Genomic DNA, 24,679 nt, shown 5'->3' on the forward strand with positions numbered 1-24,679 from the left:
CTCTTACCCTTCACACACAAACAATTCAATCAGTTTATTTAATGATACAGCATCAAATCACAACATAGGTCACCCAAATGCACTTCACAAGGGGAAGGTCTAACCTTACCAACCCCCCTGAGTGAGCACATAGGCAACAGTGGCAAGGAAAACCTCCCATGGCCGTAATTTCAAGAAACCTCAAGCAGACCAGACTCAGAGGGGTGACCAGCTGATTGGGTCATACTTACAATAACAAAGCTCAAATCAACAAAATACGCAAAGCAAGAACACAAAGGTTATAAGTCCTTAGGCTATAGTCATGTTCCAGTCCTTCAGCATTGGCGTTGGCATCCAAAAATATTCCTCAGACCTCACAGACAGGGGACCTCTAAAGGGTGCGTCTATCCACCGCAACTGTCCGCAAAAGGCATCCGATGATCGCACCTCAAACAGAGAGCAAAATCATTCAACTGGAACGAACAACTCTTAGAACATTTTTTCTCAGTAGGAAAATAACAGAATCACAGACATGATACTAATGTGGTCACTGGCAGGTAGCACTCTGTTTCACTAACCGTCCCAGAATTTAGATATGGTGAGACTGAGTCCTACACCTAAAATGTCCTAACATTAACACGGGCATCTTATTTATTCAAAAGAGAAAACAGATGTGTCTTTAATCTGGATCTGAATGTCTCCAGAGAATCAGACTGTTTTGTCTCAGCAGTCAGAGTGTTCCACAGAACAGGTGCATGGTAAGAGAACACTTTGTGGCCTGTTGACTTCTTTTTACCCTTTTGAACACACAGCAATCCTTCCTGCTGATAACACAGGCAAATAAGGTTTAATTAAATTGGCCATATGGGGAAGCAGTACTCCATAGGATAGGACACTCTTGTCTCCCTGCTCCAACACACCTGAATCCAATTGATTCAGGTGTGGTGGAGCAGCGAGACAACTAAGAGTGTCAGGAATGTGGCTCTTGAGGACCGAACTTGGCCACCCCTGCCATAGGACGTTCCCATGGTAACAAAAAAACAACTAAATTATACAGCAGATTTTGAGCATAAATTAAACAGGGATCCAAAGTTTCTATTTGGTCCAATTGGGCAGCACAGTCTTGTTTGAGGGCGGGCACTAAAGGCTTAAAATATGACTCATATGATACAATAATCCTACAGCCGGGGACAGCCCTCTCTGAGTTTTTGGGCAAATTACATGGCAAACAAAGTGAAAATGTAAAGAAAAAGTGACGATGTGGTGGAAAGTGGACCTGTGTTGAGGTTTGTTTCTGACTCGGAGCTCAAACATGTCGGGCGGTTGTGCAGGCAAGAGAATGCAGCTACTCTGATTAGCTGTGTAGGCTAACACTTACCAGCACGACCTCACCCATTTGACTTGTCATTCCATCTCCACTGGGAACCAAAAAAAAAAAAAACTGCACTTTTCGTGACTGCTTTGGTGATTGTAACCAAAAACAAAACAGTACACCATTTTTCCGTATGAAGTGATGCTGTGTTTGTATTGCACAATGCAAAGCCGTCCCCAGAAGTGGTAAAATCCCACGATATCACGCAGGGGTTCAAATGAGACTGCGCTGCCCCATTGCACATTTTTCCTGAAAATGACTGAAATATCTTCTTTCGACCTTTGATGCAGATGTAACAAACCTTAGCAGTTCCTCAGTAACTGCAGAAGCTAAATGGCAGCTCTTTAACTGAATTCACTCAGGGATCCAAAGTTTCTATTTGTTCCAGCTGAACAATTTTCTGACCAAAATATTGAAAAAAAATTAATTTTTAAATTTGGAAGAGATTTAATGACCTCTCACTGTACATCAGTAACCACAGAGCCTAAAGGGCAGTTATGCCTTTACTCACTGACTCAAACTTTTTACTTGATCCAGCTGAATATTTTTCCTGACTGGATTCTTTTTTGTTTAGTTTTGTCCTTTGACACAAATGTAATGATCTGTGCTGTATTTCAGTAACCACAGAGGCTAAGGGGCAGTTCTTTGACTGCAGTTACGGGACCCAAAGTTTATATTTGCTCCTTTTGTACACTTTTTTTTTTTGACTGAAAATTCTAGTTTTGATTTTTGACCAAGATGTAATGGTGCCTCATTGGTGGTGGTGGCCAAGTGGTTAGTGCACTTGGTTTCAGTGTGGAAGGTTCCCGGTTCAAATCCCACCCCTGCCTCATTTGTTTCTCCATGTAATGTGGAGTTGCAGGAAGGACATCCGGCATAAAACCTGTGCCAGATCATATTTGTATTGCTCGGTTCATAAATGTGGTGTTTTTATATGGTGTGTGTGATTTTAATTTTTTTGTAATACTTCCATGTCCTTCCTGATATGAGGCAAATTCCCGCAGCTTTCAAAGAACAGCTCCGTAGCTCAGTGGTAAAGTCACTGACTGGCAATCAGAGCTTTTTGACAGTGCGAGTTCGCGTCCAGTGGGTCGTATGTTTTTTTATATTCCACAATGTGGTGACCCCGAGTGTAAACAAGAGAGCAGCCGAAGGGACTTACTACGTAATGATCCCTCATTATATGTCAGAAACAGTTCTGCAAAACTGTACCATTGAAGAAATAAACTTCACAGATCGTGAGGCCCTATCACGTGGTGTTCTAACACAGAAAACAAATACTCTTTTACTTTAGGAATACCTTAACACCAAAATCAAGATCAAAAACAACTGCTGGCAGAGGGGGTGCTATGAAGTAGTGGGTCATGCACTATAGGACAAAATCTGATTGGTTTTCTCTTTTACATTTGGTGTTATGTCTTCCTGCTGTGATTAAGTGATGAAGTCTTTCTGAATATTACAAAAAAAAAGTTTTATTCTTTTGCTTTGGGAAATGCCCACAGGCAATGCTCTGTGTAAGCATCCTTGATGATTTATGCAATGTAACTGCCACGAAGGCGGCATACTTGATGATCAAGTTATAAAACTTTGGCGGATGTACCCACACAAGCCTTCGTTATTCATTGTAATAAAATCTATCAGGCGGCTTCTGTGAAAACTCATTTTAAAAAGAGAGTAAAACCATCTAAAAGGCATTGACAGCCACTTGTTGATAAAATAAGGCTCTTTTGTCCATTCTTGATGGATAAATCAAGATAATATTCCAGCAGGAGAGTGAGGGTGATGCCAGATACATGAAAGAGCTTGACTGCAGCATAATTGTTGGGCTCCAAGAGCTGCTTTTCTGCTCGCTAACTCCTGATTGGGTGAAGGAACTGCTTCAGAGCGCAATTAATGTGTGCACCGCTGTCAGTAATCACCTACAAGATTGTTTTGCTTCACAAATGCTATTTGGCATTCCAAGTTGGATGGGATAAGGCATGTTCACCGCAGTGACTGGCTGGATAAGTGGTGCAAAGTCAAACCCAGGCTGAGTGCAATAATGGCAGCCAGATTACAAGTATTCAGGGGGAAAATGTGCAAGTGCATGCTTTTTGGACGGGATGGGGGGGCACAAAAGTATAGAATTTATGCACACGTGCAAACTATATATAAGCACACGTGGAAAGAAAAGACAAAAATGTGTTGTGATCTTACAGTGTAAATAGCAGTCACAGTTCTGTCATAATCACTCATCAAAATCAAGCTATTGATCTCCTTGCCAAAAACAACTTAAAAACACACACACACACATTTTATGCATTTAATTTAGATAGTCACAGTAACTCATAGTTATGACCATAGACTGCATATGCGTACACGGGGCAGGATGAATGACACCAGAACACAACTCCTCCTCCAACACCCGCCCCATCTCATACTTACAAGCCAGCTAATGCTAACAGGCTAACTTTGGTTGAGTGCTAGATTAATGGATATTTTTGTGGACTTGGTGGTGGTTTTCACAATGGGTGAATTGGGTGTGGGTATTAAAAACTACACTATGTAGCCTCATATGCAACACATTGCCTCAGTAAGGGCCCCTTCACACATAGTGCGAAGTTTGGACGAAGTGCACACTTAGTGCGTATGACGCAGGAATCGTGTGCAAACCGTGTAATGTTGTTCCTGCCTCTTGCTACAACTATTTGCACACACAAGGATCTGAAAGACAAAGTGTGCGCTGTGTGAACCCATGGCACCCTCTCACGGCAGGTGCCGGCCAAATTCGAGGCGACACGCACGAACATCTAACACCGCTCGCATGGCACTTAGAAAATGTGTGGCTAGTTGCACTCTTGGCATGACACCAGACTGCAGACAATCACTTTCGTGCTCGCAGAGACATTTGTCTAAGTCCCACGAGTGTGGTTTTGGTGTGTGCGTTGAGATGACAGGAGGTGTGTCCTCCCACTGAAGCGGCTGTGTAAATCTGTGGATGTGGACAGTCCAGCTGGACACCACGTGCTGTGTTTGGACGGACATGGACAAACAACTGCCCACTGTGACGCACGTGTGTCTGTTTGCTGTTATCAAGTGGACATAAATAAAAACATATATCACTGTGCAACATGCTGCAGCGAGTGAGCGCACGCACGTCGTGCACATGGACAGGCTGCTCCCAGGTTGAAATGGACCGTCAGATCAGAACACGCAGCAGGTGATCTCACTGTTACGTCACCCACGTGAGCTCTGTTCCACATGACGCAGTGTCCTGCGGCGCGTCATCCACAAGAAACGTGCGCAGCCAGTTGGAGACGCGCCAGCAGATGTGACATAAATGAGACGAGCAAACTGCTTTGTGCTGTTTTGCTGTTTTTGTCCAAACACCGTCCAAACTTCGCATTATGTGTGAAGGGGCCATAAACTTCCATCAATGTCTAACATCATCAAGTAGTCAACACCTAACATACAAATTGAATAATACTAAAATTTCTCGAAATGAAAATACTGGAGTGCAGACCTCTTAAATGTTCCACGAGTAAAATTAACCACACAGCAAGGAATTTTATCATAGATATTTGTGAAAAATGCCGTTAAAGGACAAACATGTTGGAGTCCACAACAGCTAGCAGCCCCACACTTGCTGGCATTCAAAGCAAGCATGCTCCTAATTACTCTGAACTTTATGACTTAAAATAACTTCAACTGATGAGTTAGATAAAAATTCACACTCTCTATAGTTGTCATGAACAGGGGAACTATAGACAGTGCTCTCAAGTTGAGATACATTCAAGAAGTGACATAGTCATCGAGCGAAGTGAGACGACACACTCCGGGGGCATGCACCCCCACCCCCCACGGTAAATTTGTAAAATTGTAATCTTCTGTTTCTTATAATGCCAGTTTTTATTCTTAACTCACAAATGAGTGATGATGGCAAAAGTTGAGAATTTATTTGTCAATATTTAAATCTGCCAACAGTCTAACGGGACTTATTCGGTACTATTTCATATTTGTTTAAAAAAAAAAAAAAAAAAAAAGCAGTTATAGCAGGTAGCACAGCAGCACTCATTTGCAATAAAAGCACATTTCTAATATCAGAGAGCACGTTCTGAGCAAGTGACCAAGTTGAGGTGTGATCTGTTATTTAGACAGGTTGGATGCACTTCTTCTCAGCCTGAAATTTCCCCCGGGGCTCTGTTCCATTGCTCACTGTCATGGATTTGAATCTTTTTACCGCTGAACTCTTACAATTACTGAACATTCATCACCTGCCTACCTTCTAAGGTAGCTACGAGATACTGGATAAAGACAGTGATGCGGCACAGATGGGCGCAATCAGGGAAAAAAAAAAAATCAACATATAATGTAAAAAACTCAGTATTGAAGAAAAAATTGTTGGAAATGACTGGATTTCTGTTTCGGGGTAAACCGCTGTTTATATGGAGCAGTGACCTGTATATGACTATTGACAGGTCTTATTACTCAAAAACTACAACTTTGGTTCATGCTAATGGCAGATGGTGATGTCATCCACATTTAGCGTCATTATGATCAGCAGCGGTTAGCATCAAATGCATATGTCAGCCATTATTTTTTCCTGGTATCCGTCCATCTACGGGAGACGATGGTGTAGCGTCCAGTTTTTTTGTTTTTTGTTTGTTTGTTTGTTTTTTTGGATTTTTTTTTTCTTTTTTTTTTTTTTTGCAAATATGAGCACTTTTTTTTTTTTTTTTTTTTTTATGTTTTGTGAAGAAATTTGTTATATTAGTGTAACAATGTCCAGCATAAATCAGAGGGGGGTGGATGGGATGATAAGGAACCCATTAACCCAGGGGTTTTCAAAATGTGGGAGAGTGAGCCCCCCCACAGAGAACAAATGAATACCCCCCCACACACACACACACACACACACACACACACACACGACACACATACACACAATTTGGACATGTTTGTCTGTTTCTTTTTATTCTTTTACACGTTAAACACATTTTAAATATATTTATGTGTTTTTAAGGAACTGTCTATGCATTTACACATTTTACAGCCTTTGTAAACATTTTAAACTTATTTTTAAAGAACTTTCTATTCTTTCACACATTTTACACCCTTTTCAAACATTTTAAACATCTTTTTAAAAAACATACTATTGTTCTATTTTTATCTTTTGTCATATTTTAAACATCATTTTTTTAACATTTAAATGTCTGTGTGATTTTAAATGTCTTTGTTGTAACTAACAAATTTTAACATAAATAATATTAATGAAACTTTTATACATATTTAGTCTGTCCTCTAGTCTCACCTCTTGTTTAGTGCGAGCAATGAGTCTGGGTCTTTGACGTGCACAGGCGGCTGATGTGAGGATGCACTGTGGAGACAAGCAAGCAAAGATCATCCTCTGCTTTCTTCTTTTTTTGGTTGCCCCAAACTCTGTCTTCTCCACGGAAACTCTGAGCTGCCAAGCCCTAATATATATTTGTTTCAGTATCATGTAATTACGTGAAAAGTTTCATGTTATAACGTGATACTTATCACGTACGGGATACTTATCACGTTATAACGTGATACTTATCACGTTATTTCGTGATATGAAATTATCATGTTATTTCATTATGTATTTTCACGTTATAACGAGAAATTATCACGTTATAACAAGAAATTATCACGTTATTTCGTGATATGAAATTATCACGTTATTCCGAGATAAGAAACTATCATGTTATTTCATGATATGCAACTATCACGTTATTCCGAGATATGCAACTATCACGTTATTCTGAGATAAGAAATTATCACGTTATTCTGAGATATGCAACTATCACGTTATTTCGTGTTAAGCATTTATCATGTTATTTCATGATATGTAGGCTATTCAGGTAATTCAGCGCTTCAACACTTCCCAGGTTCAGTCAAGGAACATGGCTCGTCTGTGATGTAGGGGGATTTAAGGATCAATAAAAAGCATGAGCCAATACTTTTGCTATTTGTTTTTACTATAATCAGAGTAAAAAAAAAAAAGCAAACGGCCTTAGATAAGTAGCGCCCTTTACTGGTATTCTAGCGCCCTCTAGCGGCAGAATAGCAGAACAGGTATATGGCTGTGTATCAAAGTAAAACCATATTGTTTTCACGTTATAACGTAAAAATACCATGAAATAACGTGATAAATGTTTATCACAAAATAACATGAAAATGTCATAATTCGAAATAACGTGAGAATTTCATATTATGAAATAACGTGATCGATTCATATCTCGGAATAATGTGACAATTTCTTATCACGAAATAACATGATAATTTCACGATAAAACGTGAAAATACCATATCATGAAATAACATGATAGTTGTGCATCACAAAATAACGTGATAGATATCACGTTATAACGTAATAAATATCACGTTATAACATGAAACCTTTCACATTATTACATGTTACTGAGTCAAATTATATTTAGATGGCTGGCAGCTCCACGTCGCCGTACTTCTCGCTGGTAGATTTACACACTAAAAATTTATCCATTTTGCACCTGGCATGTTAGCTAACAATGTTTTCTTTTTCCTTTTTTCCCCCTTCTTTTTTTTTTTTTTTGTTAGTTAACAGTGTTTACAATTATTTTTTGCCCCCCACCCCACCCCGAAGAGCTCTGGTGCTCCCCCCAGGGGGGGCATGCCCCACTGTTTGAAAACCACTGCATTAACCCCTTAAGTCCTAGAGCCTTTTTCACCAAAATCACATACCCATACATTATGATTTATTTCTCAGCTTGTACAAGGTCAAAAATGCAAACGTTTGGATCAGCTAAAAGACAGGTCCTAGGGGATGTTGTGGATGCAAAAAAATTGAAAGTAAATAATACTTGGTAGGAGTAAATGAGTTTTTTCCCCACAAAAATGAATTCTGATTTATGTTTTTATTTGCTTGGTGTTTCAGCTGTGGTTAGTTGATATGTGACTGAAGTGGATACTTTTGTAGAGGAGACTTCGCTTGACATTTTGATGTATAATAAGTGTATGTTGGTCAGGGGCGGTCCTGGAGGCGGGCCGACCGGGCAGCCGACCGGGGAGTAAATTACTTTAGGACCGCCACTGATGTTGGTGTCAGCATTGGTTAGTTATGAGTGTTCAAATGTTCCAAAACAGGGCACGTCCCCAAATTTGGGGACTCTAGTGTTTAAGAGGTTAACCCATTCAAATTTAGTTTGGATCCATTCCACGGGTGGGACCAAGAGATTTTTTTTCGGCATTCATAAACTGCATGGTACCTACTTGCCTTGACTCTTTCCACCTTTTTTCGTTTTCAGTGGCCAAACCTGGCACCTCTTACCTGGTTCCTGGTCCTGCATTTGGTATTACTTCTGACGTGGTTTAAAGCAAGCTGAAGCAATACCAAAATCTGACATGAAAATAGTGCAGATTACGAATTGGTCAGAGAGAATCACCACTTTCACTGTGTCACACTGCGCAAGACAGAAGACAAAAGGGATCGTGAACAAACCTGCCAGTTTTAAAATATTGTTAGGCAAAGTAGTGCTGTTTGTACTGTACTAAAACGAAAAAGCTAAACTATTCACTGATTAGTCAAGTGTGTCACATCTTCTTCTTCTTTTGTGTGTATTAAATAGAGGTGGGCGGATTGATCCTAATATTGATACCAATGCTGGTATTGATATTGAACGATCCTCATGTAAAAAGATCGATGCTCAAGCTTTTTTTCTCTCCAGCATGCACTGACTGCTGCGCACGCAGATTCATCAAAGTCTGCTCTCTGTCTGTAAGAGCAGCGCTGCGCTGTGTCACACAACACAGAGCAGTGCACCCTCCCCCTCTGGTCTTTTGTTGTTGTGCCGTCACGTGGCTCAGCGGCGCCAGCCAATTTTGTTGTAGTGTGTTAATTTTGTTGTATTGTGGTTCGTCAGCCCTCTACCTCAGGAGATTTTGTTTTAAGTTGTGTTGAGTGATATTTTTTAAACAAAAATGTTGATTGTGATACTGGGCCTGTATTTACTTGGTATCGGATCAATACCAAAATTCCTGGTAACTCCCACCTCTAGTATTAAACCCTTGTGAAGTGTCTTGGGACAAATTATGATGTGATTTGGCACTGTATGCTTAATGTTTTGGCATACAGGTAGCAGTCTTGTTTTTGTTTTGTTTGGTTTTTTTTACTAACTTGGAATGTCCTGCAACTTATACACCAAAAATCATGCACTACATTATTATTAATAGCAATAACAGCTATTTATATCAGGAATCCAAAGCACTAAACCATGTAAACTCCAATAATAAAATAATAAATGGCAGTAATAAGTACACTACAACAATGCACAAGAGCTGATGACACAGAAAAACGGTCTGATGCAACTTATTCTCTGGAAAATATTGCAAGTAAATTTAGTTGAATTGAATGTTGCAATGAAGATGACGTCACGCCAGTTTTCTGAGGTGTCATTATGATGTGTTAGGGGCACTATAATCAGCAGTGGAAAAAGACATAACTGGTACCAAAAGCAAGTAGAGTTGAGTAGATTTGAGTTGAGCTGAGGTGGAACCATCCAGTGGAAAATCAGCATTGCAAAATAAGTCATTTTTTGTTAATTTCTCATAAAATTTTGCATGGACTGAATTGAAAAAATAAATACTATACAAGCAGAATTTTCCTGTTTTTAAATACGAGTGCAGTGCCTGTAGGATGTTTGTATTCCTATTGAAAATTGGGAGCTTAAGTAGATTTCTCATGGATGTTCGTATGAGATGGGATGTACAAAGAGGTGTACTTATATTATATGATTATTTGAATCTAGTATTTTGTGTTGTTTTAAAAAAAATCAGTTTTATTATCAATTATATGACAATAAAAGGATTCCTATTAAACAGGTTATTGGAAGAGACTGAGACAAAATTAAAAAGAACATTTAGAATATTTGAAACAGAGTACACCTCCTGAACACAGTTTATTAAACTTGAACTCACAGCAAATATAACATTTTATTCAGCTTATGTATTTATTGAAACATTGTACAAATTGTTGGAAAATATTAATCTTATGTACATACTGAAACACTGTACAAATAGTTGGAAATTTCTTGGTTTTATCAAAAAACGAATTTTAGCTAACATCTCCTCAGTGTTGTCAAGTTAAACTCAGTCGCAAGGAACACTAACAGTAAAAATATGTGCAGGGATTCTGGCATTAAACATTTTATTGTGAAATAGTGTGAACAACATGAACCATCTGATGTTGTTTAACTTTGTTACTCGTAACATAAGTGAGCCAAGTTAATCAAAATAAAGGTTTCAAAATAAAGGTTTTAAAAATGAATTCCCAAAATTTTCATAATAAAGGATGCAAATCATTGTGCTATGCACAATCCATATCCAAAAGCTGAGGCTAATCTGACAGTCAGAGAGATATGCAAGCCACATACTCAAACTCACACAGATGCTTCTATGCAGTTGAGTGCAAATCTGGTCACTGTTGCAGTACCCAAGAACTGTAGTTAAGTATAAAGGTTCACCACAGTTTGCCAATTGGAAATATGAGGTCTGTTAGAAAAGTATCCAACCTTATTATTTTTTTCAAAAACCATATGGATTTGAATCACGTGTGATTGTGTCAGACAAGCTTGAACCCTCGTGCGCATGCGTGAGTTTTTTCATGCCTGTCGGTTGCGTCATTCGCCTGTGAGCAGGCTTGGAGTGAGGTGTGGTCCACCCCTCTCGTCTATTTTTTATTGCGAATAAATGTCTGAACGATTTGGAGCTTTGCTGCATCAATGTGTTTCCAGAAACTGTGAGAGACCTCCAGGTGGACACCGTTCGAAAAATTAATATGGCTTTCAGGGACGATTTTATGGGGATTAAACAGATTACGGGGTGTTACTGCCCCTTTAAGGACGGCCCACAACTGCTGAGAGCGCGGCACGCTCCCAGCCCCCATCGACAGGCTGACACCCCGCTGGAACAACCAGATCATTTCCAATGTGAAAGCTTTGTTGATCCGGGACCTCGTCTGACTTTCACAAAAAGGCAGAAGATGTGGACATCAGCACTTTATCGACACATTCCACCGTTACAGGAGTTTTTTTCATGGAAAAAGAAGCGGAGGGACGTGCCACCGTGCCGCTCATGGCGCTCTCAGCAGTTGTGGGCCGTCCTTAAAGGGGCAGTAACACCCCGTAATCTGTTTAATCCCCATAAAATTGTCCCTGAAAGCCATATTAATTTTTCGAACGGTGTCCACCTGGAGGTCTCTCACAGTTTCTGGAAAAAAATTGATGCAGCAAAGCTCCAAATCGTGCAGACATTTATTCGCAATAAAAAATAGACGAGAGGGGTAGACCACACCTCACTCAAAGCCTGCTCACAGGCGAATGACGCAACCGACAGGCATGAAAAAACTCACGCATGCGCACGAAGGTTCAAGCTTGTCTGACGCAATCACACGTGATTCAAATCCATATGGTTTTTTAAAAAAATAAGGTCGGATACTTTTCTAACAGACCTCGTATTCTGGAATTGGATCTGGACCATATCGTAATTCTGAGGAGTCCCAGAAGTGAGCAAGGCAGCTGTATGGAAGCAAAAGTGTTGTTTCGCACATTTTATGTACTTCACAAAAATTAACCCTAATCCTCACTCTAAATCATCCCATTCATCACATTTTAGTCAAGGGCTCGGAGTCTATCCCAGTGGTCATGAGGCGAGAGGAAGAGTACACCCTGAACAGACCAACAGCCTATCACAAGGCAGACACATATAGACAGACAAACTCATTCAAACTCTCATTCATTAATTTTCTATATCTGCTTACTCCAGTTAACGGGTAGTGGGTGGGGGTGTTAGGGGGGATATCCTAGAAGTAATAGGGCGAGAGGTAGGGTAAACCCTGGACAGGATGTCAGTCTATTACAGGGCCACATATCACTCTCACTAACACCTATGGTCAATTTAAAGTTTCCAGTTCACCTAATCTGCATGTCTTTGGAACTGGAAGGAAGACAGAGAACCCCTTAAGTGTCCATGCAAACACAGGGAGAACATGCTGTGAGGCGACAGTGATAACCACTAAGCCACACTGTTCAATTTATTTATGTGCAGAACATAAACATGAGTTGCAGGGGTAGTGGCCAAGTGGTTAATGCGCTTGGTTTCAGTGCAGAAGGTTCCGGGTTCAAATCCCACCCCTGCCATATTTCTCTATGTAATGTGGAGTTGCGTCAGGAAGGGCATCCGGCGTAAAACCTGTGCCAATTCAACATGCAGATCCACCTTGGATTTGCTGTAGCGACCCCGAGTGCAAACAAGGGAGTAGCCGAAGGGATTTACTAGAACATAAACATGAAGTAGTCTCCATAATACAATGATACCATAATACCATAATTTAATATCATAAATCCATAATACCAAAACAGAAATACCATAAGACAGTGATGTGGCACAGACGGGCGCAGACAGGTAAAAAAAATCAACCTGCTGTACCATGTATTTCTGTTTTCTGCTACTTTATAACTGTACTCCATTACATTTGAGTGGTAATTTTTTTTTTTTTTTTTTAAATTCCAGTGCATTCATCTAAAAGCCTCAGTTACTCAACACTTTGATTGAGATTAACAACATACATCAACAAAAAAAATTATACCATGATGTCACTAAGGCTTTTTTGGGCCACAGACAGAAACTGACAAACTATTCCGCAAAATATGAAGTCGTATTTAAATATCTACAAATATATACATTGACCTGCGGTAACATTAAGGAAATTAACATATTACTGCAGTAATAGTTATAATTCAATCATATAATATATATATATAATGTTCCAATTTCTGTCATGGCTGCTTGTATTCATGATACTGGGCAGCAATAGCTCAGTTGGTAGAGTGAGCTATCTTATGACCGATGGGTTGGCAGTTTGAATCCTGCTCCCAGCTAGTCAAAAATCTGCATATTGTCATTGTGTTCTTGGGCAAGATACTTAACCCACCTTGTGTATGAATGAGGTGGTGGTCAGAGGGGCTGTAGGTGAAGAACGGCAGCCACACCTCCGTCAGTTTGCTCAAGGTCAGCTGTGGCTACATTAGTAGCTTACCACCACCAATGAGTGACTGTGTGAGTGAATGAATAATGCAGCTTTGTAAAGCACTTTGGGTGTCTTGAAAAGTGCTCTAGAAATCCAAGTAATTATAATTTGATGCTAAAGTTTTTGTACTTTTACTGAAGTAGCATTTTCAATGCCAAACTTTTAGTTTTGTAGCACAGTATTTCTACAGTGGGCTAACTAACTTTGTTGGGTGTATCCCACGTTTGTCATTGCGGCACATCTACCTTCACATGATTGTCAGCTAACAAGGTAAGCTAGGAAGTGCAGGGAGAAACACAATGCTATGTGGCCAATAGCCAAATGTAAGAGAAAATTAACAACACCCAAAAATCTAAAAATAAATAAATAAATAAATAAACACAAGTAAAGAATGGATATGAGTGGCTGGGGATGATATAAAAACTTTTCATCTGTACTGCAAACTAGTGACAAAAAACTTAAAACTGTTTCACAATATTTCAAACACTGTGCATCACTTGTGTTTCTGAACATTGTTCCAGAAGCTGCAATGAATAGAGAGGCATGCTGAACACTGGCACCTGCAGGCTGATTAACAAAGGTGCATCCATATCAAATTTTAAAATTCATATTTAAATGCTACAGTCAGCACAGGGTTTGTACATGCACTAGCGCGTACGCTGCTTGATTGCATACCCTCTGAAGAAATCCCTGCGGCTTTCCCCTCATAAATAAAAGGTCGTCTTCTCTGTGAGGTGAAAGGATTTGCCCCCTTTGGCACTCCCCGTTCCACCCTCCAGTCCCTCTTGTTACGAGTGCTCACTTGTAGGAGTCCCTTAACGCTAACCCAGAAAGCATAAATATATTATAATCTCATCACCTGTCCATTTATACAGGTGTCACCCTGCTTCTCAACTTGATTTCTAGGAGGGCAGCACTTTCTCCTGTGGCAGCAGTAGAAGTCACAGCATTATTATCAGGCAAAACGTATTCATGATAGCAGAGGTCCGACTGCCCTCTGGGCTTTGTAATATAATACCAGACCTCTTTATCAAATTTAACACTTTATTGGAAACAGCTTGTACACATGATTTAGGCACAAGGCGGGAAGGCAAGGCTCCGGGTGTCCTCCTAACACACCTCCAAAAATACGCCTCGATGCAAACCCAAATGCACATAAATACACGCATGTGCACAAACACATAGTGCATGCCGCCCTCACACAGTGACACTCAAATGCATCTCCTCCTCCTCTGCAGCACTCCCCATCAGACTGAATGCAAACCTCTCACTGGATGAGGCAGCACTTTTTGTGTGTGAGCCTTGTTTTCTCCTAAGAGCTTTGAGATACAAAACCATGACATGACAATTGGACATTGTGCCCTGCCGCCAGATTTAAGTGATAGGTTACTGAATGGACGCTATAGCTGTATCCATTCTCATTTACAGTGCATCCAGAAAGTATTCACAGTGCTGCACTTTTTCCACGCATTACAACCTTATTACAAAATGAATGCAATTCATGTTTTTCCTCAAAATTCTACACACAATCAGCCCATAATGACAATGTGGAAAAAAATTGTTTTTTTTTTTGTTTGTTTGTTTTTTTAGATTTTTGCTGACAGTGCATGTCAGAGCACAAACCAAACATGAAGTCAAAGGAATTGTCTGTAGACCTCAGAGACAGGATTGTCTCAAGGCACAAATCTGAGGAAGGGTACAGAAACATTTCTGCTGCTTTGAAGGTCCCAATGAGCACAGTGGCCTCCATCATCCATAAATGGAAGAAGTTTGGATTCATTAGGGGTCTACCTTGAGCTGGCCGCCCACCTAAACTGAGTGATCAGGGGAGAAGGATCTTAGTCATGGAGGTGACCAAGAACCTGATGGTCACTCTGTCACAGCTCCAGTATCCCCCTGTGGAGAGAGGAGAACCTTCTAGAAGGACAACCGTCTCTGCAGCAATCCACCAATCAGGCCTGTATGGTAGAGTGGCCAGACAGAAGCCACTTCTTAGTAAAAGGCACATGGCAGCCTGCCTGGAGTTTGCCAAAAGGCACCTGAAGGTCCCTCAGACCATGAGAAACAAAATTTTCTGATCTGGGATAAAGACTGAACTCTGTGAATGCCAGGCATCATGTTTGGAGGAAACCAGACACCATCCCTACAGTAAAGCATGGTGGTGGCAGTATCATGCTGTGGGTATGTTTTTCAATTTAAAAAATAACTTTCATGTTGTCATTATGGGGCACTGTGAGTAGAATTTTGTGGGGAAAAAAATTAATTTACTCCATTTTGAAATAAGGCTGCAACACAAAATGAAGTGAATACTTGCCCTGTATATACACACAAATGAACAGTCATGAACAAACACAATGACATTTCTGTCACAACTTTAAGAACTCATACATGTCAACCCCTTTGAGGGTCCACCTGTATAACCAAGTGAGAAAATCCATAAAATCAACACAAAATCCTTATAACCTCCAAATCGCACCAAAATCTGTTTTATTACAGTACACACAACCGCATAGCGGTATCACGTAACTGGGTTTTGTCCACATATTATGAGTTGCCACAATGACATTAAAGTCAGGATCATTAGTATTTCCTCCACAGTTGAATTTCAAACAATAGAGATCTAGTATTCATGCATCAAGCTGAATTTTATAGAACTGAATGTGTCAAATTTATTTATTTTTTTACAGAAATAAGAACTGTGTGTCACTAATGGAAATACATTAATAAAATCATGAAAAATAAATCAAATATAATGAACAAAATAAAACATACCTCAGAACTTCTTCAAGTGTATCGAAAATCGCCTCGCCAGTGCCGATGTTGCAGACTGGCATGTCGATGATCTTCGACTTCGCCCCTGTGTTTATTAGGGATGGGTATTGATAAGATATTATCTAACGATTCTGCTTATTGATCCAATTCCTTATCGATTCTCTTGATACCTCTTGTGAATATTTTGTGTACTAAAAGTAGACTTTACAGGTTTTCTATGTCAGCAGGTCAAAGAGCTTTTTCTTATCGTGCACCCACTCTGTGGAACGGTCATCCTGCGACCGTGAGACAGTCGGACTTCGTGGACATTTTTAAGCCAAGACTTAAAGCCAATTTTTATTCTCTTTCTTATGAATAGTTTTTTTTTTATCTGTTTTATTCTTTTACTTCTTTTTTTAATTAAGTATTTGAATTTTAAATTTTATTTATTTATTTTAATTTTTTATGTTGAACTGTTCTATGTGAGGTGCCTTGAGATGGACTTTGTTGTGATTTGGCGCTTTATAAGCCGATTGAACTGAAATTGAACATTTTATTGAGTCTTATAAAATCCTTATGACCTCCAAATCGCACCAAAATCAATTTTATTACAGTCTTTAAATGTGAGAGGAAATTGGAGCACCTGGAGGAAACCCACACAAAAAGTTACCGTGCTTATTACTCTATAAGATACAGACAGATATCAGTGGTGGTGGCCAAGTGTTTAGTGCACTTGGTTTCAGTAACAAAGGTTCCTGGTTTGAACCCCACCCCCTGCCACATTTCACTGCAACATGACGTTGCAGCAGGAAGGGCATCTGGTGTCCACCTTGTGCCAAATCAACATGCAGACCCTCCTTGCATCTGCTGTGGTGACCCTGAGTAAAATCAAGGGAGCAGCCAAAGGGACTTAATATATTTGTCAATTTTACAAAAATAAAAAGGTTTAATATCAGCATGGCCATGCCAATTCAACATGAAAAAGACCATCAAAATTACAGATTAATATTTTTAATTACAGGTTTAAACTGTAAAATTTACATAAATATGTATGTGCAAACCATTTCCATATTCATTGTAACTTTGACAGAATTCACCTGACAACTACAGTTGACAGAATTTTTCTGTTAAAAACAACTGGATTTTTTTTTTACAGTGTAAAAGCTGAATTTTATTTCTTGTAAACCAAAACAACCCATTACCCACATCACGTTTGTCTGCTTATCTTTTATTTAAAACAGAAAAAGTCACAGACAAGTACAAGAGTGTACAGGTTATAACTGTTCATATTTTTAATCTTGAATGAATGAACTGAACTGAAGAAAGAGTGAAAATCATTGGATTATCTTGACAGTGGTGCGATCATAAATGTCTTACAGCGTGCTTTTTATGTTGGACACCGTTTCTGTTCTGTGCGTGTAATCGACGTGAAGACAAGCATGCATTAAATGTCGTCAAAAGATTATGAAAGTTATTTTTTAATGTCACGTATTGAACAACCAACATGCCGTTATTTTTGTCTGGGAGCAGCTGCAGAACGTCTGTGCGCGCTGCACTGAGTGAGTGCGCGCTCCCGCGCTAGAGGATACAAATTCTAATGGGGATAATTACTTTGGCACGACACCGGCAGACCAGTCTGGAAGTTACGGTTATGCGCGAGACTCGGAAAACAAGCATCCGGTTTCACAATCCTTTGTTTAGAACAATGTGTTTCTGTCTTTTTGTGACGATCATTTGACGATGTTTAAGAAAAACAACAGTAAAATAAATTTACAACAGAAAACCCTGAATATCCGTAAAACTTTATTTGCACGTCCGTATGACTCTGAAACTTGGAAAAATCTGTATAATTTACGGACAATCCGTATACGAGGTCTGTTAGAAAAGTATCGGACCTTTGCCTGGGAAAAAAAACTGGCATACCTGGAGCGTTGTAAACCTAATCACCCTCAAAGTAGTCTCTTTGGGACTCCACACACTTCTCCCAGTGGTGCCGCCACTGTTGGAAGCATTCCGAAAAAGCCTCTTTTGAAATGGAGTTCAGCTCCGCTGTCGTTGCAGCCATAATGTCCTCTCTTGTCTCAAATCTCATTCCTTTCAATGGCATCTTGAGTTTGGGGAACAGCCAGAAGTTGCAAGGGGCCATATCAGGAGAGTAAGGAGCCTGTTGAACCACCGGAGTCTGGTTTTTCGTCAAAAAAGTCTGAATTAAGTGCGAGGAATGTGCTGGAGCATTGTTGTGATGGATGCGCCAATTTCCTGTGGCCCACAACTCCGGTCTCTTGCACCGCACAGCATCACGTAGGCGACGGAGGACATCCCTGTAGTACTCCTTGGTGATTGTTTGACCCTGTGGGGCGTACTCGTGGTGTACCACACCGTGGGAGTCAAAGAAAACAGTCAGCATCACCTTGACGTTGCTGCACACTTGGTGAGCCTTCTTTGGTCTTGGTGACGTGGAATGCTTCCACTGTGACGACTGGAATTTGGTTTCCGGGTCGTACCCGTACACCCAGGACTCATCACCAGTGATCATGGTGTCCATGAAGTCGGATTCACTCTTTGTGAAGTCCAGCATGTCCTGTGAGACTTCAACACGACGTTGCTTTTGCTCTGCCGTCAGCAACTTCGGCACAAATTTCACCGCCACTCTTTTCATGGCTAAATCTTCTGTCACAATGGAACGTGCCGAAAAAGTGCTGATGTCCACCTCTTCCGCAATTTCTCGGATAGTCACACGACGGTCCCGCATCACCACAGAGTTCACTTTGGAAATGATCTCGTCATTTCGGCATGTTGATGGCCGACTGGAGCACGGCTCACTCTCCACCGTTATGCGGCCGTCTTTAAACCGGTTGTACCGCTCCTTAATCCGTGTGATGCTCATTGCATCATCTCCGAAAGCCGTCTGAATCTTCCGAATGGTTTCCACCTGGCTGTCGCCCAGTTTCTGGCAAAATTTGATGCAGTAGCACTGCTCTAATCGTTCCGTCATTTTCCTTGTAATAAAAATCCGCCCAGCGCGCTCCACATGTCCTCACACAAAGGCTGCTTACCAGAAACTGACGCTATTGACAGGCAGGAAAAAAATTCACGCATACGCAAGAAGGTTCAAGGTTGGCTCATGCAAGCACACATGATTCAAATCCATCAGGTTTTTGCAAAAAATAAAAAGGTTGGATGCTTTTCTAACAGACTTCGTATGTTGACATGTATGAGAACTTAATGTTTTTGTTGTTTTTGGATTTGAATATACAGCTTTCACTCTATAGATTAGTCCTGACTCTTTGCTTTGACTGATTGATTGACAGAAAAACAGCCATTAACTTGCTGATTCATGGTTGAAATTACAGGGGAACTGAGGGTGTGACTACCACTCCCCCCCATCGCCCCACAAAACAGGTAAACACAAGGGCTAATTGGGTTCAAAATATTTATATATCCTTTGTTTAACCTTCCTACAATATAATTTCCAGATTTATGCCTGGAAGAATTTTGTAATATGATTTCGTGGACCATACCATTTCTTAGCTGAACATCTCACCTGGCTTCCTCACTGTGCAGCGCAAGCCAAAGCATATGGTAGTAGGGAAATGTAAGTAGCTATCTAATTTGTCGAATATACTTTATTGTCTTATAGTACCTTGAGAGGTTTTGAATTAAATTGTGAAGTTGTGAATTGTTTACAGTTGAATGCTGCAAATTAGCTAGTTTTTAGGTTCTGCCTTAAGTTAAGTAACATTAGCTAGCTAGCTAGTATTTTTCATACCTCACAGTAGCTAATTAATATTCAGTGAGGATTTTTTTTTTTTAACTAGATCTGAATATATGCTCTTTTTTATATTTGAAGGTCTTCTACTGATTTACATGTTAATAGTACTTTGCAAAAACAGCATCCCCACCTGGCTCTTGGACCTTGGCATGCTTTCTTTGAGTAAGCACTGACTCATTTGAAACAATTCTACATTGTATGTAAGTCCCTTTGGCTGCTCCCTTGTTTGTACTCGGTGTCACCACAGCAACTCTGGATCTGATGGATCCACATGTTGAATTGGCACAAGTTTTACACCGGATGCCCTTCAACTCTAACTCCACAGTACATGGAGAAATGTGTCAGGGGCGGGGTTTGAACCGGTGTCACAGACCAAACGATCCGCCCCTAAAAATCGGTCCGCCTTTTGCATCTGTGCATGCGTCATTTGGGACCACAGCAGCACGCCTGAGATAGTCTCTTCACCCAAAGGAATCACGTGGATTAATGGGATTATTAACCATCAGATGATAAAGGGAAAAACCTCTTAAATATTCTAAAGTCCGTTTTAAGCAGAAACTCCGTGAAATTTTGTAACGCTTTGAAATGACCGATGCTTAATGAACGCATCAGCTAGCAGCACATTTGCTGCGATGCTCTGATCCCTTCATCTGTCTTTTATGATGAAATAATGCTGAATTTATGTGGAAACTAGCTGGGGTACCTGGCGCTGCCCGGGTTAATCTGTTTTAGACATAAGCCAAATGCCAATCATTTTACAACTGCCCAACATTTGTTTCTGCAATGCTGATGTCTTATAAATATAATAGTTAATGGGCTAAAGTTTGTCCAGCAGAACTATAAGAGGTGGACTCCCCAAACTAAGTGGAAATACTTGGTTAAAAGACAAACACATTTAAAGTCCTTCATGCAAACTTTGTTTTGCAATCAAATTTATAACAAAATTACACACAAAAGGTAGGTAACAGTAAATGTAAATATCAGTGAATCAAAATTGAGGTAGTTGTGTATGGAAATTTGAATCTGTCTGGTCATACCCACAGCCTCAGGCTAAGCATGTTGTTGTTTTGCTGAGTATGCTGTGGCTGTGCTGAGTGTGCTGTAGAAAGGAATTAAATAAACAGAGATGGCCAACACATATACAGGGCTGGAAATTTGAATCTGCCTGGTCATACCCACAGCTGGCTATTTTGGGGGTAATTTTCAGTTCAGCTTTAAAAACAATGGTACCAGTTTGTTCCCCATGTCATGAGGATTCAGAATATATATAGTTTTTAGGGTTACATGTTATAGTTTGAGAGTTTATCGCACATGGTACAACACTGTGTGGTCTTACATAAATGGCTATTTTGGGGGTAATTTTCAGTTCAACTTTTTAAAAAATGGTACCAGTTTGTTCCCCATGTCATGATTCAGAATATATATAGTTTTTACGGCTACAATTTTCAGTTCAGCTTTTAAAAAAATGGTACCAGTTTGTTCCCCATGTCATGATTCAGAATATATATAGTTTTTAGGGCTACATATTATAGTTTGAGAGTTTATCCCAGACAGACAGACAGACGTAGCCCTTTATGTACATAGATGATTGTTGTACAAAAGCTTTAGTTATCTGTCGCTGAGATAGATGATGAGTGGAGTGCAGTTTGAAGCAGAAATTAGGTTTTAATCCGTAAACCGTGGCTGATGACGCATGCACAGATGCAAAAGGTGGACCGATTTTTAGGGGGGACCGTTTGGATCGGCGACACCGGGAACTTTACGGACAGAAACCAAGTGCACTAACCAATTGGTCACCACCCCTGCTTGAAAAAAGTCTACATAATGGACTATAAAATATTTTATACAAATGTAAGACAGCAGCCAGTCTGCTCTGTGTCAGCCTGATCCCGTCAGATCCCAGAAGCTAAGCAGTGCAGAGCCTGGTTAGTACTTGGATGGGAGACCTCTTTGGAAACACCAGCAGCTGTGTGTGTTTCTCCAGGTTACACTGGAGTTGCACCATCTGTGATCTGGCTGTCTCCACTGTGGCGACCCCGAACAAATTGGGATCAGCTGAATGGACAACAACAACAACAACATACAAATATAAGACAACAGTGTTTTAAATTGCCTTTAACCTGGTTAAATTACTGATAAGATGTTTTAATTGGAATGTAGAGAATGATTTCAAGTGTTGTTGAGTTTTAAACTAATTATTAAATGTTTCTGAAGGCAAAGTTGTTCCAATACCAATTGTTCAGCACCAAGGACAAGGACAGTGTAAAGTTATGATCTGTTTTAAACAGATATTTCAGTTTTCAATATTTTAAACTATCCAAACATAATGTTAAATGGGTTAAATCTGGATCTAAACTGGCTAACATTAGGGAAACTGGTTTATGTGCAACTCTGGTAAACCAAAAACAACATCAAAACATTTTAGTAGAAAATATCTTTCCCATTGATATTTTAAAAAATGGAAAACTGAATGAAACAGAACTTAAATTAACTATCGAGTAAAACTGATTTTAACTGCAACCATTGTAAGAGTGATAACACTTCCAAGATATTTTCAACAGATTTAAACCAGATATCTTGTTTGTCAATGCTATAAACAGCTCTAAAACAATGGTAAAATGGCTAATATTGAGTAAACCATTTTTTTTTGTCCTCCAGTTTCTACACTAATTGACGCAACAACTTCCAAGATGCTTTAAATTCGTTGAACCAGTCATTAAGTAATTTTTCACTTGTTTGACAAGACACAAAGACACTGGTAAGGAAACATTTACTGATGACTTGGCAGATGATGCAGTAATCTTTGTGCAATCAATGGATACCCTGATTACAGCATTTGAAAAGCTGAATGAGGAGTCAGAGTGTCTGAGCTTGTGACTGTCCTGGATCAAGACTAAAATGCAGGCTTGTAATGACTTCCTGGACACAGCCATTAGACACCTACATGCAGTCAAAGTGTTGAACTTGTCAAGACATTTTTTTAATCTCAACATTGACATTCATGTCTTTGGCCTTTGGGACTAGGAGACGTCTGGGAACAGCTGATAGAGTCGTGAGTTCATTGGACAGAGCTGTTTGGTGATGCTGATACTGTTGCATGAAAATAAAGGGTCCTTTTTGATTGCTGTTTGTGAGACTTGGACGCTAAACAGCAACGGGAGTATCATTTGCATTGTGTGTAAATGTCAGCTATAACCTTTTGGCCATGTGGCACGCTGTCCTCTACATTATACAGCACACAGGGAGTATTGATGACCCCAGCAACTGGAACAGGCCAATGGGATCCCAACATTTCACTATAGATGGTTACTTTCAAGAGGTGGAGATGAACTTGGTGGTTATTATCTACGACGCAAAAGTGGTTCCGTAATGTGGTGGATGCTGTAATGTGTGTGACATCAACCTAGAACCCCCCAAACCTGGATACACTTGATCATTTTTTTAAAAACTGCTCTCAACTATTTAAAATGGTTAAGGTGAATTTTAAATGGCTAACACTGAGATGGCCAGGGCAGCTGGTTCTCAAAAAATACATATATTTCAATTGATATAATATGTTGGTCATTTACTAGAATCTATTTAAACTATGAGAACTTATGTTTGGCATTTAGATTTTTTTAATACTGGAAGTCATCACTGAAGCTTCAGCAAAGACCATTGCACACCACAAAATACATTAAACTGTGCAGTTGTATGGCATGTTATTCTTTTTTAAACTAACAGCTTGCAGGCTGCAGCATTTATGTTTTTGAACTTCAATTATATTATTATTTTTTACACAACACAAAAGTGCAGATAGATGGCAATTTTTAATACAGTTATGATAAATGTATCATGAACCTCACAAATGCATTTTAACTGTGAATATTACCTTAATTTAAGGCTCCAGCACAAACTGCAAAAACCTCACCTCCACTGTTCTGAGCCTCTTTAGGAACTCCTGTAGGGACAGCAAATAGAAAACATCAGCGAGACATCTAATGATTTAAAGGGATGGTCAGAGGTTATATTCAGTCTGTTAAAGACTCATTTTAACAAAAAACATGCACAGGATTTGTCCAATCAAAGAAAGCCGAGACGTGACCTGGGACCTGCAGATGGTCTGTCTGGTTAAAGTTAGATTGAGGGAGAACAGAGCGATCTGCTCTGACATCTGGGCACGCAGAAAGCAGGGTTCTGTCAACTGCCTTTCACATAGTGTAAATTCAGTGCTTTACCTTTATGTCAACTAAAAAGCAGTGTTGAAGTAAAGTTAAATGTTGTGTTCCTTCAAGATGTTTCAACTTCACAAAAAGTAGCATCCTAGTTTTTGTGGCAATTCAAAGTTGAATTTGTCTGACCATACCACAGACTCTCCCTGAATCCTGGATAGCACCCACCCAGGTAGTCAACCTGTCTATCCTCATGTCTCAAAAACAGCCATGTGCTGCAGCCAGGTGAAACGCAGGCATCCCCTTTGCCTTTTCCACTTCTTGGGGTCCACAGCACTGATGTACCCACATCTTGAATCATGCCAAAAGGCACATGTCCAAAATGTCATAATTGATGCTTCTTCGCAAACCAAGTAATACTCCTCATCTCAGTCTCTCTAAGTAACAATTCATTTGACTCATTCCAGCAGACCAAAGGATCTACCAAAAAGATAAAGTACGAAAGACAACCAATTATTGCCTTAGGCTCACTGTCCATAGCTTTTTTTCTGGCATAAATGCACTGAAAGGATGCAGAGAAAAATTTC

This window comes from Thalassophryne amazonica, chromosome 1 (assembly GCF_902500255.1).
Source record: "Thalassophryne amazonica chromosome 1, fThaAma1.1, whole genome shotgun sequence".
NCBI classification, from domain to species: Eukaryota; Metazoa; Chordata; class Actinopteri; order Batrachoidiformes; family Batrachoididae; genus Thalassophryne; species Thalassophryne amazonica.